This window comes from Polypterus senegalus, chromosome 9 (assembly GCF_016835505.1).
Source record: "Polypterus senegalus isolate Bchr_013 chromosome 9, ASM1683550v1, whole genome shotgun sequence".
Taxonomy (NCBI): Eukaryota; Metazoa; Chordata; class Cladistia; order Polypteriformes; family Polypteridae; genus Polypterus; species Polypterus senegalus.
Window position 1 is genome coordinate 124,202,975 of NC_053162.1, and position 12,925 is coordinate 124,215,899.

The window sequence follows — 12,925 nt, forward strand, 5'->3', positions numbered from 1 at the left end:
ATAGTGGAAGAGTCTGGCCTGCCTGCAGTTTCGATCTTTCACCAATTGAAAACATGTGGCACATCATGTAATGAAAAATACGATAAAGAAGACCTAGCTAGAATTCTATATCAGACAAGAATGGGACAACATTCCTTTCCCAAAGGTCCAGCAACTGGTATTCTCAGTACCCATACATGTACGGACTGTTGTTAAAAGAAGAGGGGATGCTACACAGTGGAAAACATGGCTCTGTCCCAACATTTTTAAGACATGTTGGTACCATTAAATTCAAAATGACCATATTATTTTCCTAAAATTGTACATTTTCTCAGCGTAAACATTTTCTTTGTTCTATTTTGAATAAAATATGGGTTTATGAGATTTTCTAATCATATCACCCTTTTGATATTAACATTTTACATAGCATCCCAACTTTTTTGGAATTGGGGTTGTATATTGGGACATCACTATGGCTGTTATAAACAATTTCTGTATAATTTAAGGGCGTCTCTTTCAAGAGCTCTATAGAAAGTTTGAAAATATGGACATATTTTGTGTTTTTTTACCTCATTTGTGTAGGGTAGTAGGAGGGAAAGGCTGGCCAGCATGATGAGGTGTTTCTAATAATTATTGTTCACTTTTTTCTTCCTTTTCTATTTTGCACACTTTACTCTGGCGATGACCTCCTTACTTTTATTCTTAATTAGAATAATATCTACCCTTGATACTGAAAACAAAGAACAACAATACATTTGAATGTTTAGTGAACTTTATATCTGCAGTGTCACAGGTCTGAAATACTCAGTACAACTATATAAATTAAAATTTATTTTATTAATGTTAAAAGATGATGTTGTCTTTTTTGAATTAAATGCACTTAAACTCTAAGGACCACCTCAGAATAAGGAATGGATGGGCAGGACAAATGACCAATGCTTGTTTTCAGTCATTATAGGAAACTGACACATAAGTCAGTTCACTTCCTAGTAACTAATATGATTTCTAATCCTTAAAGATCTGAAATACTGCAAAGGGACTACTGCAGTGCAGTGCAGTGACTACTACTGCAGTAAGTATATGAATGTTTCCAATTTCACAATTAACTATAGCCTCAATTCATTAACTGATAATTTATCCTCAACACCAACTTCCATCTCCAAAGCTGCGCTAGTAATCCAATCATATTCTTAAAGTGTCACAAAAGATTTAGTACATGGTCATTTTTTGTCCAGCGTCAAGAAAATACACTTTATTTCTTAGCAGTGCAAAACAGTTATTCACAGATTGATTAGTTCTTTGTGGACAGTTTTACTGTGTACTATTACTATAATCATTTGTTCAGAATCACCCTTTAATTATTTTGGCAGACTAACATCTTAATGTGACTCTTGCCTGTTTAATACACCTTTACCCACAGCTGAAATCTTTCGTAAATCATTGCCTTCATATGCAACCTTTTTTTTTTATTGAAAGAAACTTGACTCTGGATATCTTATGCAATATCTGCGAAAATTTCTGAAATCATAACAGAGAGTCCAATCATATCCTATTTCTCATATAAGTGGAAGGAACAGATAAGGAGACTTATATCATTGACTTTACAAGAAAAAAATCAAACTGAACATTGAATCAGATTTTTGTGTACTGAATAAGCATTAGTTAAATCACAACATTTATATTATAAATATGGAGAAAAGATATACAACATTTCAACACACTAAAGACACGAAAGAAAATTCTTTCCTTATTACTGAAATTATGAATTTAATGAAATGAAAGTAAGTAAAGCATTTAGGAATCACTTTGCAATTTTACACTCATCAGAATTAATGAATGGGTTAGACCACTAGTTTTATTTGAAAATAACTTTAAAACTGTAAAATGTATGCCAAGGGAAAAATCACCAAGTGCAGTATGACATTTGGCTGAACTGTATGATAAATCTGCATTAAAACTATCATCACTAATGCTGTTGATGATTCATCAAGCTCTGAAGAATGAGATAATACTAAAAGCATTGCAGCAGGCTTCTTTATCTGTTATTTCTCATGTTAATTAAGGGCAGGCACTCATTTTCTAATGTTTGCAGTGTTTTTGATGAAATACACACCTCATCAACATTAGAGCACCAAATGGTATTATTATCTCTGCACGCAAAAAGGGTTTTTATTGAAGTAAATGGGAATATTTATTCACCAAGCCATGTGAATATGGGTTTGGCCCTAAGATCATTGCCTAGATAGATTTGCTGTGGTTAAATCCCAAAGGCCCCCTTTCATAAAAAAACCATACAAACACAAATTAATTTGCTGTGACGCATACTCAACACAGATGACCTGTTGCACCTCGTCTTTTTGCCATCATCCTTGAACTGCTCGCTATCAGTAGTGTAGATGTTAAGAGTTTCTGAAAGGGCAATTCATCAGAAAAGGTTTCCCTGTACACAAACAACATGCTGCTCTGTACATTTAATCCAAATTTTTAAAACCAAAACATGATCCAGATAGAAGGTGAATATCATAAGAATTCTGGGTTTACAGTAAATATCTGTAAAAGTATATTAACACTAGTGTTCATCTGTTAAATCAGAGGATTTGTTTTATGTTATACTAATTCACATATTTGACAAATACTGTTGCACTGAGCATTTAAAGACTTATTCAAGCAAATTCTTACTCCCATCCAGGAAAGCACCAAACATTTTCATTTAGTCCAATATATTTCTTCATTCTCATTTTGAACAGTACTATAAAACGAGAAACTACTATTTCCTCATTCTTTGGGACTCAATGGCCTATGTCAATAGCTTTATCAATAACTAGAAGCAACACCCAGTGCTGTTTTGGTAGGTCATTTTAAGCTCTGGTTCATTTGTCTGCTAGTCTGGTTTCAGCCTGTTATGCTGTTTCACTTGCTCTGAGCCACTGGGAAGCACTGTTAATGAAACTGTAATAAAAAAAACACAAAGGTTCCTCCAGGGTCAGATGTACGGGTCGGGACATAGTCTACAGTCTTCCTTGATCAAATAAGGCAGGTGTGCAGATTTTGGCAGGGATTGCTCCAATGATGTGGATTTGTACATAAATTATATACATATATATATTGTGAAATGAAATGCCTTGACACCACAAAAAGATTTGGGGCAGCCTCCCTGTATACTTGAAGTATGGCTGAAAAATGGCAAATATGCAATTGAAGGTCTTTATAGACAAGAGTCCAACACAGAACTGAGAAACAGGAGGATTATGGCAGTTTTTAAGGTCGGTCAGGGGACGTGACGTCATCAGGCAAGGAACCGGAAGTGATGACGTCAGGCCCGGAACTGCAACTGATGTCACCTGAGTCGGAAGTGATGTCATTGGGTCTCGAACCGGAAGTGGTGTCCTCAATTCCAGGCAGAATTTCACGGTTTTTGGTCTGCAGGGATAAAAGAAAAAGGATTAGTGTACTCTACCACCCCATGGCCTGGAGTGGAATTCTTTTGAGCCCTTTAGCTGCCTCCCATGCAAACATGGGCATTCATGAACCCGAGAAAGGGCATCGGCATTAACCTGGAGTAAACCTCAGCAGTAAATAATCGAAAATTTATATGGCTGGTGGTCTTAAAACCACCTTGTGACCTGTGGATTTGACACCTTGTGTAAGGTCACTCACTGTAAATGTGCATAGCCTGTAATGAAGGTGAATTCACGACCCTAGAGATAGTATCTGAGCTGAATAACCACCCATTTAATCGCCAGGGCCTCCCATTTCACTGCTGCATACTGGTCTCCTGTTCCAGCAGTTTCTGGCTCAGAAACATAACAGGGTGTTTGTATTATCGTGGTATTTCCCTCTACTTACCCTTTACCTAAGGGTAAGTGTACTCATCAGATTCATCAACGGGTTGGTCTTCTGTTGCACCTTAAGAGTAACACACACATACATAACTATACGCATACACAGAAACACAACAGTGCCCTATGAATGACACACACACAGCTGGTTAATCTCTAGCACTTTAAACCACACAAGTGTCTTATGAATAACACGATCTCTCACTCTCTCAGCACTTCAAGAGATTTACTTATTATTGGCACGAACAACATACAATGTTTTAAAGATATCTCAGACCTAAATATTACTTTTGGTCTCCAAAAATACATTTAAACATACAAAGGCTCAGCATCATTGACTATAGGTCATTTATCAGCCAAGAATGCCTTACTTTATGTACTGTTCCCTACTTTTGGGTGGAGCTCTCACCCTCAGCCCTTAATAAATCTCGCAGCACAGACGTAATGGCAAATCTCCGGTTGCACCAGGTGCTCAAAGAAATCTACTTTATTACTTCAGTCACTCTAGACATTAAGACAAAACATAGAATGTTAAAAGCAGGATGTTATTTATTACAGGAATAATAATAATACCAGTGAAACAAAGAATAATAGAAAATAGGACTGATAGTAAAGTGTGGATATATATAGTCTTTAGAAAAAGCTTACGAAAAAGTAAAGATGACAAGGATGAATGTCGCAGGCACAGAAGAGGTGCCCTCTTCTGATATCGCTCTGTTCCCTTCTCCTGACATCTTCATCCCTTCTTCTTCCTTTCTCTTATGTTGCTCTTCAAACAAGGCATATTTATTATAAAATTCTACCGGGGGGTTTTACAAGACGTGATTGTTAGATATTCTGATTGGCTGGCTGTCAATATGATGACTGAATTCACTGTCCGTTTTCCCAAACAATAAAGCTTTTTTTTCATATTGCTCAGTACCTACTGGCATGTCTTCCTTCCAGGCTGTAAACCAGTTTAGCTACTTGTTATCCCAGATGCCCAGGTTATAAACAAATCAATAGCCTTAGGCACCAGCATGTCTTCTTTTCTTTGCTGGAGCAGATGTCACTGGGAAGAGGATATGCTTTGATGTGTCCTGTATTTAGTTCATCTGTTGTTGTCTTGAGCAAAATATAATAAAAATATAGAACAACATTTACAGATTTTGTACCCTACGACAGTGTTCAACACCATCGATGCTCTGACTTAGCATGGCACCAAGACCTGTGTCCAAAGTGTCCATCTGGAGGATGAAAGGTAAAGAAAAGTTAGGAGCTTTCTAGATTAGTGCTGACGTAAGGGCCTGTTTTAAGTCAGCAAATACAGTTTCTGTGTTAGCATCCCATACTATGTTATTCGGGGCAATCTTCTTTGTTAGGTTAGTCTCTGAGAAAATCGGGGTACAAACTGGCGGTAGTAGCCTACTAATCCAGGAGAGGCTTGGACTTGCCTCTTGGTCTTTGGATGTGTCCATTTTAAGTCCTTCGAGGCGGATGTCGATGTATAACGACATGTAGGAGCTGCTGGCCGCTATATGAACACATTCAGCGCTACGATCAGCTGGAGACCAGTCAGCTGATGCTGCTACATCACTTTCATTTTTGATCTCCAGATCACTTGCATCAAAATCGGAGACCGATAGGACAGAGTCCCATTCATCAATAATACGAAAAACATTGTCAATGGAGTATTTTGCTTTGCGCATTCACTTCACACTCCGCCTTTAGCTCTGGCTGTCGGCAGCTGAAAAAAATATGTAGCCCTCAAAGAGTTAATATGGCATCTATTTTGGAACACTGTGGTGGTATTGTCCCCTAGGTAGCCAAAATATTTGGCCTCGATTAACCCACAGGGTTAATTTGAAGGCTGTCTTCTCCAAATGCCTGCAATACAGCTTGTACCTGCTGTAGGTGTTCCTTCCAGGTGCTGGAATAGATGACTGCGTCATCCAAGTATGCAGCACTATATGAGTTATGAGGGTGGAGCACTTTATCCACAAGATGCCTGAAGGTCACAGGTGCCCTATATAACCCAAATGAAAGGACATGATACTGCCAGTGACTGCTTGGGGTGCTAAATGCAGTCTTAGCCTTCATAGTGTCCGTTAAAGAAACCTGCCAATAACCCTTTGTCATGTCAAGATTGGTCAAGAATTTAGCCTGTCCTAGCCGAATGTTGTCCACTTGCGGCATTGGATAGGCATTGAACTGGGAGACATTGTTAAGGCGGCGGAAGTCATTGCAAAACCTCCAACTCCCATCAGGCCTTGTGACCAAGAGCTGACTCTCCTCTGTCACACCTAATTCAAAGATAGTCTTGATCTCCAGCTCCACTTCCACTCTTTTTGCCATGGGAAGTCAAAGAAACACATAGAGGCTTGTGGGACTTCCTGATATACAAAAAAGACAAGGGGTAGACGCTAATACAAGTTCCTGCCATCCTCACTGACCACCTTACATAGCATTTGTTTGAGGGTCTGATTAAATCGCTCTACTAGACCATTGGTTTACATATGATAACAGAGGTCTTTAAATGCTTTACCTTAAGTAACTCAGACGTTTCCCTGAAAGTCTCTGAGGTAAAAGGTGTACCCCTGATCTGTAAGGACTTCTTTAGGTGTGCCATATGACAAAAAGACCCCTACCAATTCATGTGCAATAGCTTTGGTTGTTGACTCTCCAAAAGACCCCTACCAATTCCTATGCAATAGCTTGGAATGTAACTGAGCGCAGCAGAACAGCTTCAGGGTATTGGGTAGCATAAATCTACCAGGACCAATTTATATTTATGTCCTCTAGCCGAGGGCTCTAGGGGTCCCACTAGGTTGACAAAAGGGACATCAATCAGGGGAATGGGAACTATAGGAACACAGTACCTCCTGAGAATCTACCACAGTTGACACTCCAGGCAGGACATGCAAAAACAGCAGACCACCTCGTTGATTCCCTGCCAATAGAAATGGAGCTTAATACACTCAAGAGTTTTTTGGTGCCTAGATAGGCTCCCAGTTAATAGGGCATCTATTTTGGAACACTGTGGTAGTATTGTCCCCTAGGTAGCCAACATATTTGGCCTCGATTAACCCACAGGAACATTTCTTAGGGTTAATTCGAAGGCTGGCTTCTCCTAATGCCTGCAATACAGACCTGCAGCTAGTAGGTCCGTGGGACTAAAAGCAGCAACCACACCTCCCTCTTGTGCTTCGCTACTCAGTAAACAAGGTAATTGTTTAACATAAACCTAAGGCCCTGTAACATAGGATGCTGAGAGTGATGGCCACTATCCAGAATAACTGCATTCTTTGCAAATCTAAGGGATTCATCATTCCATTTCCAAATTGAAAGTGCAGCTATGTGAGAGGGTCAGAATTGACCTCAAGGGGCCTGGTTTCATCCTGGGTTGCCACAGCACCTGAGGATGACGTTCTAACGAGTGACGTCACAGGAATCACCACGTCACTGTGGGAGGCCGAACTTCCTCTTTCCTTCAGGTGTCTACACGGCGTAGAGGCGTCCATTACTAGGCCCAAGGTTTGTTCAGGATTGGTCACTGTTAAACCATTTTTATTATTAGACCAATCTCAACCCAGTATAAACAGGAAGATTTATTTATTAGGACCACTACTGTCAGTTTTCTTAGAGTCCCCTCATAGCTAATGTAACAGAAGGCGGACTTGTATTGGTGAACATCCCCATGTACACAGATTAGACTGGTCTTAATTTGTCACTGTAACACAAAGCAGCAAGCAACAATGGAAATGTTACTGCTGGAATCCATAAGGGCTGATACCTTATGCATATTCTCTATTACCACTCCTGTGTGCGGAAAGGCCAGAGGATTAACTAGAGTACAACATCCTTCCTGCTGGATCTCCCCACAACACCCCTTGTCACTGGGAAGAAAATGACATCCTATCAGGGACCTCAAAGTTTGCTCTAGACGGTGACAGTGAGGCTCAGGGTTATGGATGCAGGCAATTTGGGTTTCAGACAGAGGCCAGTTTGCCCACCCACAACCCTTCAATTATCTCTATTAGAGTGATCATGTTATTAAATGGTTGTCCCCAGGCTGGCTGGGAAAGATCAACGGGCAGCACATTGAGCAACATTGCTCTACCATCTGTTGGGCATTATATCTAGCACCCAAGTTTCCCCCACAGATGAAATGTCTGGGAGAAAGTTGGTACTTTTAGGTTAAACTCCCATTGAATATTTTCCTTGCCTGTTGACCCAGTTCACCCACACCTTTAGCAAAGGGCTCTGCCTTTTGCTGAATTTTCTTAATGTTCTTATACATTTAATTAATACATTTTAAAAATGTAAACACCACAGTAATCAGCATTCTTTTTATAACTGTACATGAGTATTTGTGTCATGCAGTTGATCAGTAGTGCCTTCCACAGATATAATACAGCAGTTTCAAGGGTAGATGAATATACAGTTCTAGACTCTGCTTGTTCATGTAAAGCAGAAGAAATAAGTAAATTCTTGGCTCAATAACATTTATTAAAGAGTATAGTGAGGCTGAAAGGTGTGCAAAGATCTGTGAAAAATTATGCTACTATTTTTGTCTAAAAACCATATCGGCAATGTTTGAGCACTACATTCATGCTATTTATATATTATTGCACAATGTACATGAATCAGATAGACACATTCAAGATGTAAAAAGCAATGTGCATGGGAAACTATAGCAAGATCCATTATGATGAAGTAGATCCATACATGTTTGCAAACTATTCCTGTTGACTTTATCACTGTCACACAAATAAACTTTTGTGATGAACTTGAGTTTTACATGATTGTATTTAGTTGAAGTAAAGCTCATTAGTTTTCTTCTTGGCCTGAATGGAGAATAGCTCCCTTCTTTCAGACTTCATCCAATTTCCGGACACTTTTCAACTTAAAAAAAAAAAAACAATTCTAAGAAAATATCAACCTAGCTACCCAACTCACTTATGGTTGATTCATCTGTATTATCATTTTTGTTTTACATGTGTTCAGGAACTTTCTTAAGTCTTCCCAGTTTGCAACCACTCCTTTTATCCCTATGACCATTCAGTGGATGTCATTGTTAACCAGGCTAGTCATCTATTGGACTTATAATAGGCCCATAGTGGAATATAGAGAACACGTTTAATTTATTAGATTTATTAGCTCATTTGTCGATTCACCCGGGCTTTGAATATACTGAACTAAGAACCACCATTATACCCCCTTGGGATATTGTGTCATCTGGCTGAATGTAAACTCATTCTACATTTTTCTGTCTTGACTTTTTCATAATGTTCTGATTTTGTTCACACATATACAGACTCTGGAAATTAAGAAATTATGCTAAGTCTTCACCTGAGAATATGCCAGGTCACGATTATTGGCCCTAGCTTTGTTCAGACCTGACAGCAGTCCAACAGTTTAGTTGCACATTTCTGGGAAAGTCTCTATGTACTGTATGAAGAATAAATTTTATACCTATTTTAAGCCTTCCAGTTGAATCAGGTTGATGCTGATTAACACTGACAACAGCGATTAGGAATCATTTCTGTAACCTGAAATACAGTTCATTTGATTAATATACAATTTTTCAGAGATATCAAGTCACTCAGTCTGTTGTTGCACTTTGCAAGTTTTAACATTTTGTTATATCTTTCTTTGTCTTTCTTTTTAAATGCCTCTGCATTTATTTGTATTTCTTTAGTCATTTGAAAGCTTATACTTGTAAATTATCCATGCATCCATTTTCTTGAGTGCATTTTTAATTTAAACATCTCGGTTAGGTGACTAGCCCTTCACAGGACACACTAACACACACCCACACACAGTCTCATTATGCCAAATTTTCCAGTCTCCAAGTGTACAGCCCATGTTTGTAAAGTGGGAGAGAACCAAAGTGCCCAAAGAAAACCAATGTGATCACTGGGAGAATGTGCTAACTCCAAAAAGATAAATATTATCATCTTCGAATGAAACTCACATCATTGAAACTGCAAGTCAGCAGTGATAAGTCCTGTGCAAAGTCAAAAATATTATTATGATATATATAAATAAATATTATTTTACTTTAATAATGCAGTTCTGAAAAGAAAACACATCTACATTTCTGTTTTTTAAAAGCACATATCTTTTTTTTCTTCCATTTAGGATGAGCGCATTTCTGCACTGGCTAAAGAAGAATAAAAAGTTTTTTTGTTTTTTTTTTCCTTTTGCTAAAAAGGAAGAGCAAATAAGAGTGTACAAAGTGTAAAAAATGTAACAAAGTGAAAAAAGAACAACTTCCACTTTTTACTGTGGGTGCCAAAAGCACCAACGCATGCTTCACGCTGCTTATGGGAAACAATGGAACAGCAGAATAAAATGCAATGACTGACAAGTGCAGTTTTCTTCTATTGCCACAGGATATCTGTGATAAAATATTTCCAGAAAAATATGAAAATCCAGAAAATGGAAAGTTTGGACAAGAAATGCCTTTTCTTTGTCTTTTGTTACAGGAGCACTTTAATTTTTAGCCATTGACCATAGCAAAAGAGATGATTTTAAGGATCAATGAAGGCATTCTTGAAGGAAGCAGCTGACAACAGGATCATCAGCTCTTTGTTAAAAGGGAGGAAAATAAGCTAGGAAAAGGGGGAAAAAGGGAAGGTAGAATTTTTTAACCTTAGTAAACTGATTTTACCATAAACTATCACAGATAACACTTTCTTTGACAAATTTAATTTTTTTAACTCTACTTTGATTTCATTCACAAAGCTGATTTTTTTTTTTACCTATGAAGGGCAAGAATGATGTCTGGAGTTTTGCTTTCACAAGGGCTTTATTTGAGCTGGATGAGAAGTCTGGCATAGTCTATGAAATAGCAGGGATTGAAATTTAAGCTATGCTCGCGTTTTCCGTATAGGTTTGGTGAGAATAGGATAGAATCCCAGAAACGCAGAATGGAGGTTGTCTTGCTCTTGCAATAGTAATCATGGTAAAGCAATAGAGTGAGAGAAAAAGGGAGCGGGCTCTTTTGTGTGACAAGTAATTAGCTGCTGGTTGTTTATTGGTGAATTTCAAATGTCACTGTCAGATGATTCATCAAATTTTCAGGCAAGAAATGAAAAAGAACTGAGACTTTGCCCGTGTGCACCCTAGAAAATGAAACAGAATGCCTACTGAAAAGCCTTCATTTAATACAAACTATATTTTCCAAACACAGGGCACAATAGCGAAGAAGAAGAATGGAAACACGTTTCTTCATGGACAGTACAAAATTCAAAGCCATCCTATTTTCCTTGGTTGATTATGAGAACTTTCAAAATCTGCTCACATGACAAATTGCTATTTGAGCAACATCTGTGTTGATATTTGTCCTCCTCAAATTTGGCTGTCATTGTTCAGCATTGAAGAAAGTAATATGACCCATCATCTGTTCAACTACAATAGGAATATCATAGAGCATTTATCTCCCACTTTCCTTTCTTTCTCTCTGTTCCCCTGCTATCAGCCACTGAATGGCGCAAAGGATGCTCTTGTCTTCCTTAATGTTGCTCACCTAAAACTTCTACATTTCCAAAAAAGAAATACTTCCCAGCAGTGATTGGACATGGGGACTTTGGTCAACTGCTTTATAATTTTGGGAATAATGGCATGCTTCCATATGTTCCTTTTAAATCTACTGCATGTCCCAAAGCTCTTATGATACTTTGTTAATTGTGTGATTGCTTGGACTTTGTGGGCAGCTAAAAAGTAAAAGTTTTAATCCAGGATTTAGTTGCCAATTCACTGTTAGCTGTACAGTATTCATTTTTAGATATAATGTGCTAAACCACAGAGTAATTATTGCAGATTTTTGGAAACCTTATATTCATTTTGGCCCTTTAACTGCTAAATATACTAAATGAAGACCACCGAAAGGATAATCACACTCTTCCAATAAGTACAGAGCTATGCCAAAATGCTTAAATCAAACACAGCACTGGACAGGGCATTTTTTTGTCTTATCTTTCCTTGCATCTTACCTATGCCTTAAGAGAGTCCAGTAACGTTCCAACAGTTGTGAATGTATACTGTTTAAAAGTCAGTGACTACATATATTTACTCTCTCATTTTTTTCTGGATTTAAACCAAATACTTGTTTTGGGTAGAGGCAAGGGAAATGTAATGCTGAAAGAGAAATGTCCTTTACGAATGTAATCATTTATTAGTTTTATTTAAATGTAAATCTTTACTTTTGCATGAATGAGATACTCAAGTAACAGGAGCTAAAAAAATGGTCTCCGACATTGGGATTTTCATCCTTTTATTTACATAAAAAGAAACTGAAGCTTGAATCCTGGCTTATATTAAATCTGTTTCAGTTGGTTATACTTTTAAAGTAACTTCTCAAAACTTTGAACAGAATCGAAAATCTAAAAACAGAGTGCTGTCTAAATGTGACATAATGCTTTCTATTTTTCAAAGAAGAGAATTGTGTTACTTTTCAAACTGAAAGAAACATGCTTTATATAGAAAGAATTGTTTTTCTCTCTCCCTGTCACTTCCTGACATATATACTATTATACTGATATTAATATTATGCAATGGATATTTGAATCCAGTGTTTCATTCAGGCACAGTTTTGAAACTTTGTGAAAAATTTCATATAATAATAATTAGAAAGGTTAACTAAATCTTTATTGAAGATTACTAAATCTAATCTATCTATCTATCTATCTATCTATCTATCTATCTATCTATCTATCTATCTATCTATCTATCTATCTATCTATCTATCTTCACCACTAATGCTATTGTCAGACAAATTAAATGTTTCTGTATCACTTGATGCACCCTTGAGGACAAATCTCTTGTTTCTGTTTTTGTTACTGGGCCTGTGGAAGGGGACACAATTAAAGTGCAATGATAATCTATCACAAATGTTGTTATTATGCCTTAGTATTTTCTTTTGTATTTTGTCATTCAAGGAAAGATTGTTAATGTTTAATCAATTGGCTTACATGAGCAGGAACCCCATGATTATGTATGTTATTAGGAAGTAACATATTCATTATATCTGTGTGTGGTACAATCTATATATATATTTTAAATGACTGAAGACAATTAACATTATATATATATATATATATATATATATATATATATATATA

General features: G+C 37.3%; 1 protein-coding gene across 8 annotated transcripts in view; it reads left to right on the top strand.

The window, feature by feature from the left end:
- fam131bb (family with sequence similarity 131 member Bb) overlaps window positions 1–12,925 on the top strand; it is a 97,348-nt gene that overhangs the window by 31,399 nt on the left and 53,024 nt on the right. The window contains exon 10 of one of the 8 annotated variants that reach the window (XM_039763734.1): window positions 9,942–12,868. The exons of the other annotated variants lie outside the window; for them this stretch is intronic. The gene's annotated coding sequence lies outside the window, so the exon portion shown is untranslated. Of the gene's footprint in view, window positions 1–9,941; window positions 12,869–12,925 lie in introns of those variants that run through there. 8 annotated transcript variants of the gene reach the window in all.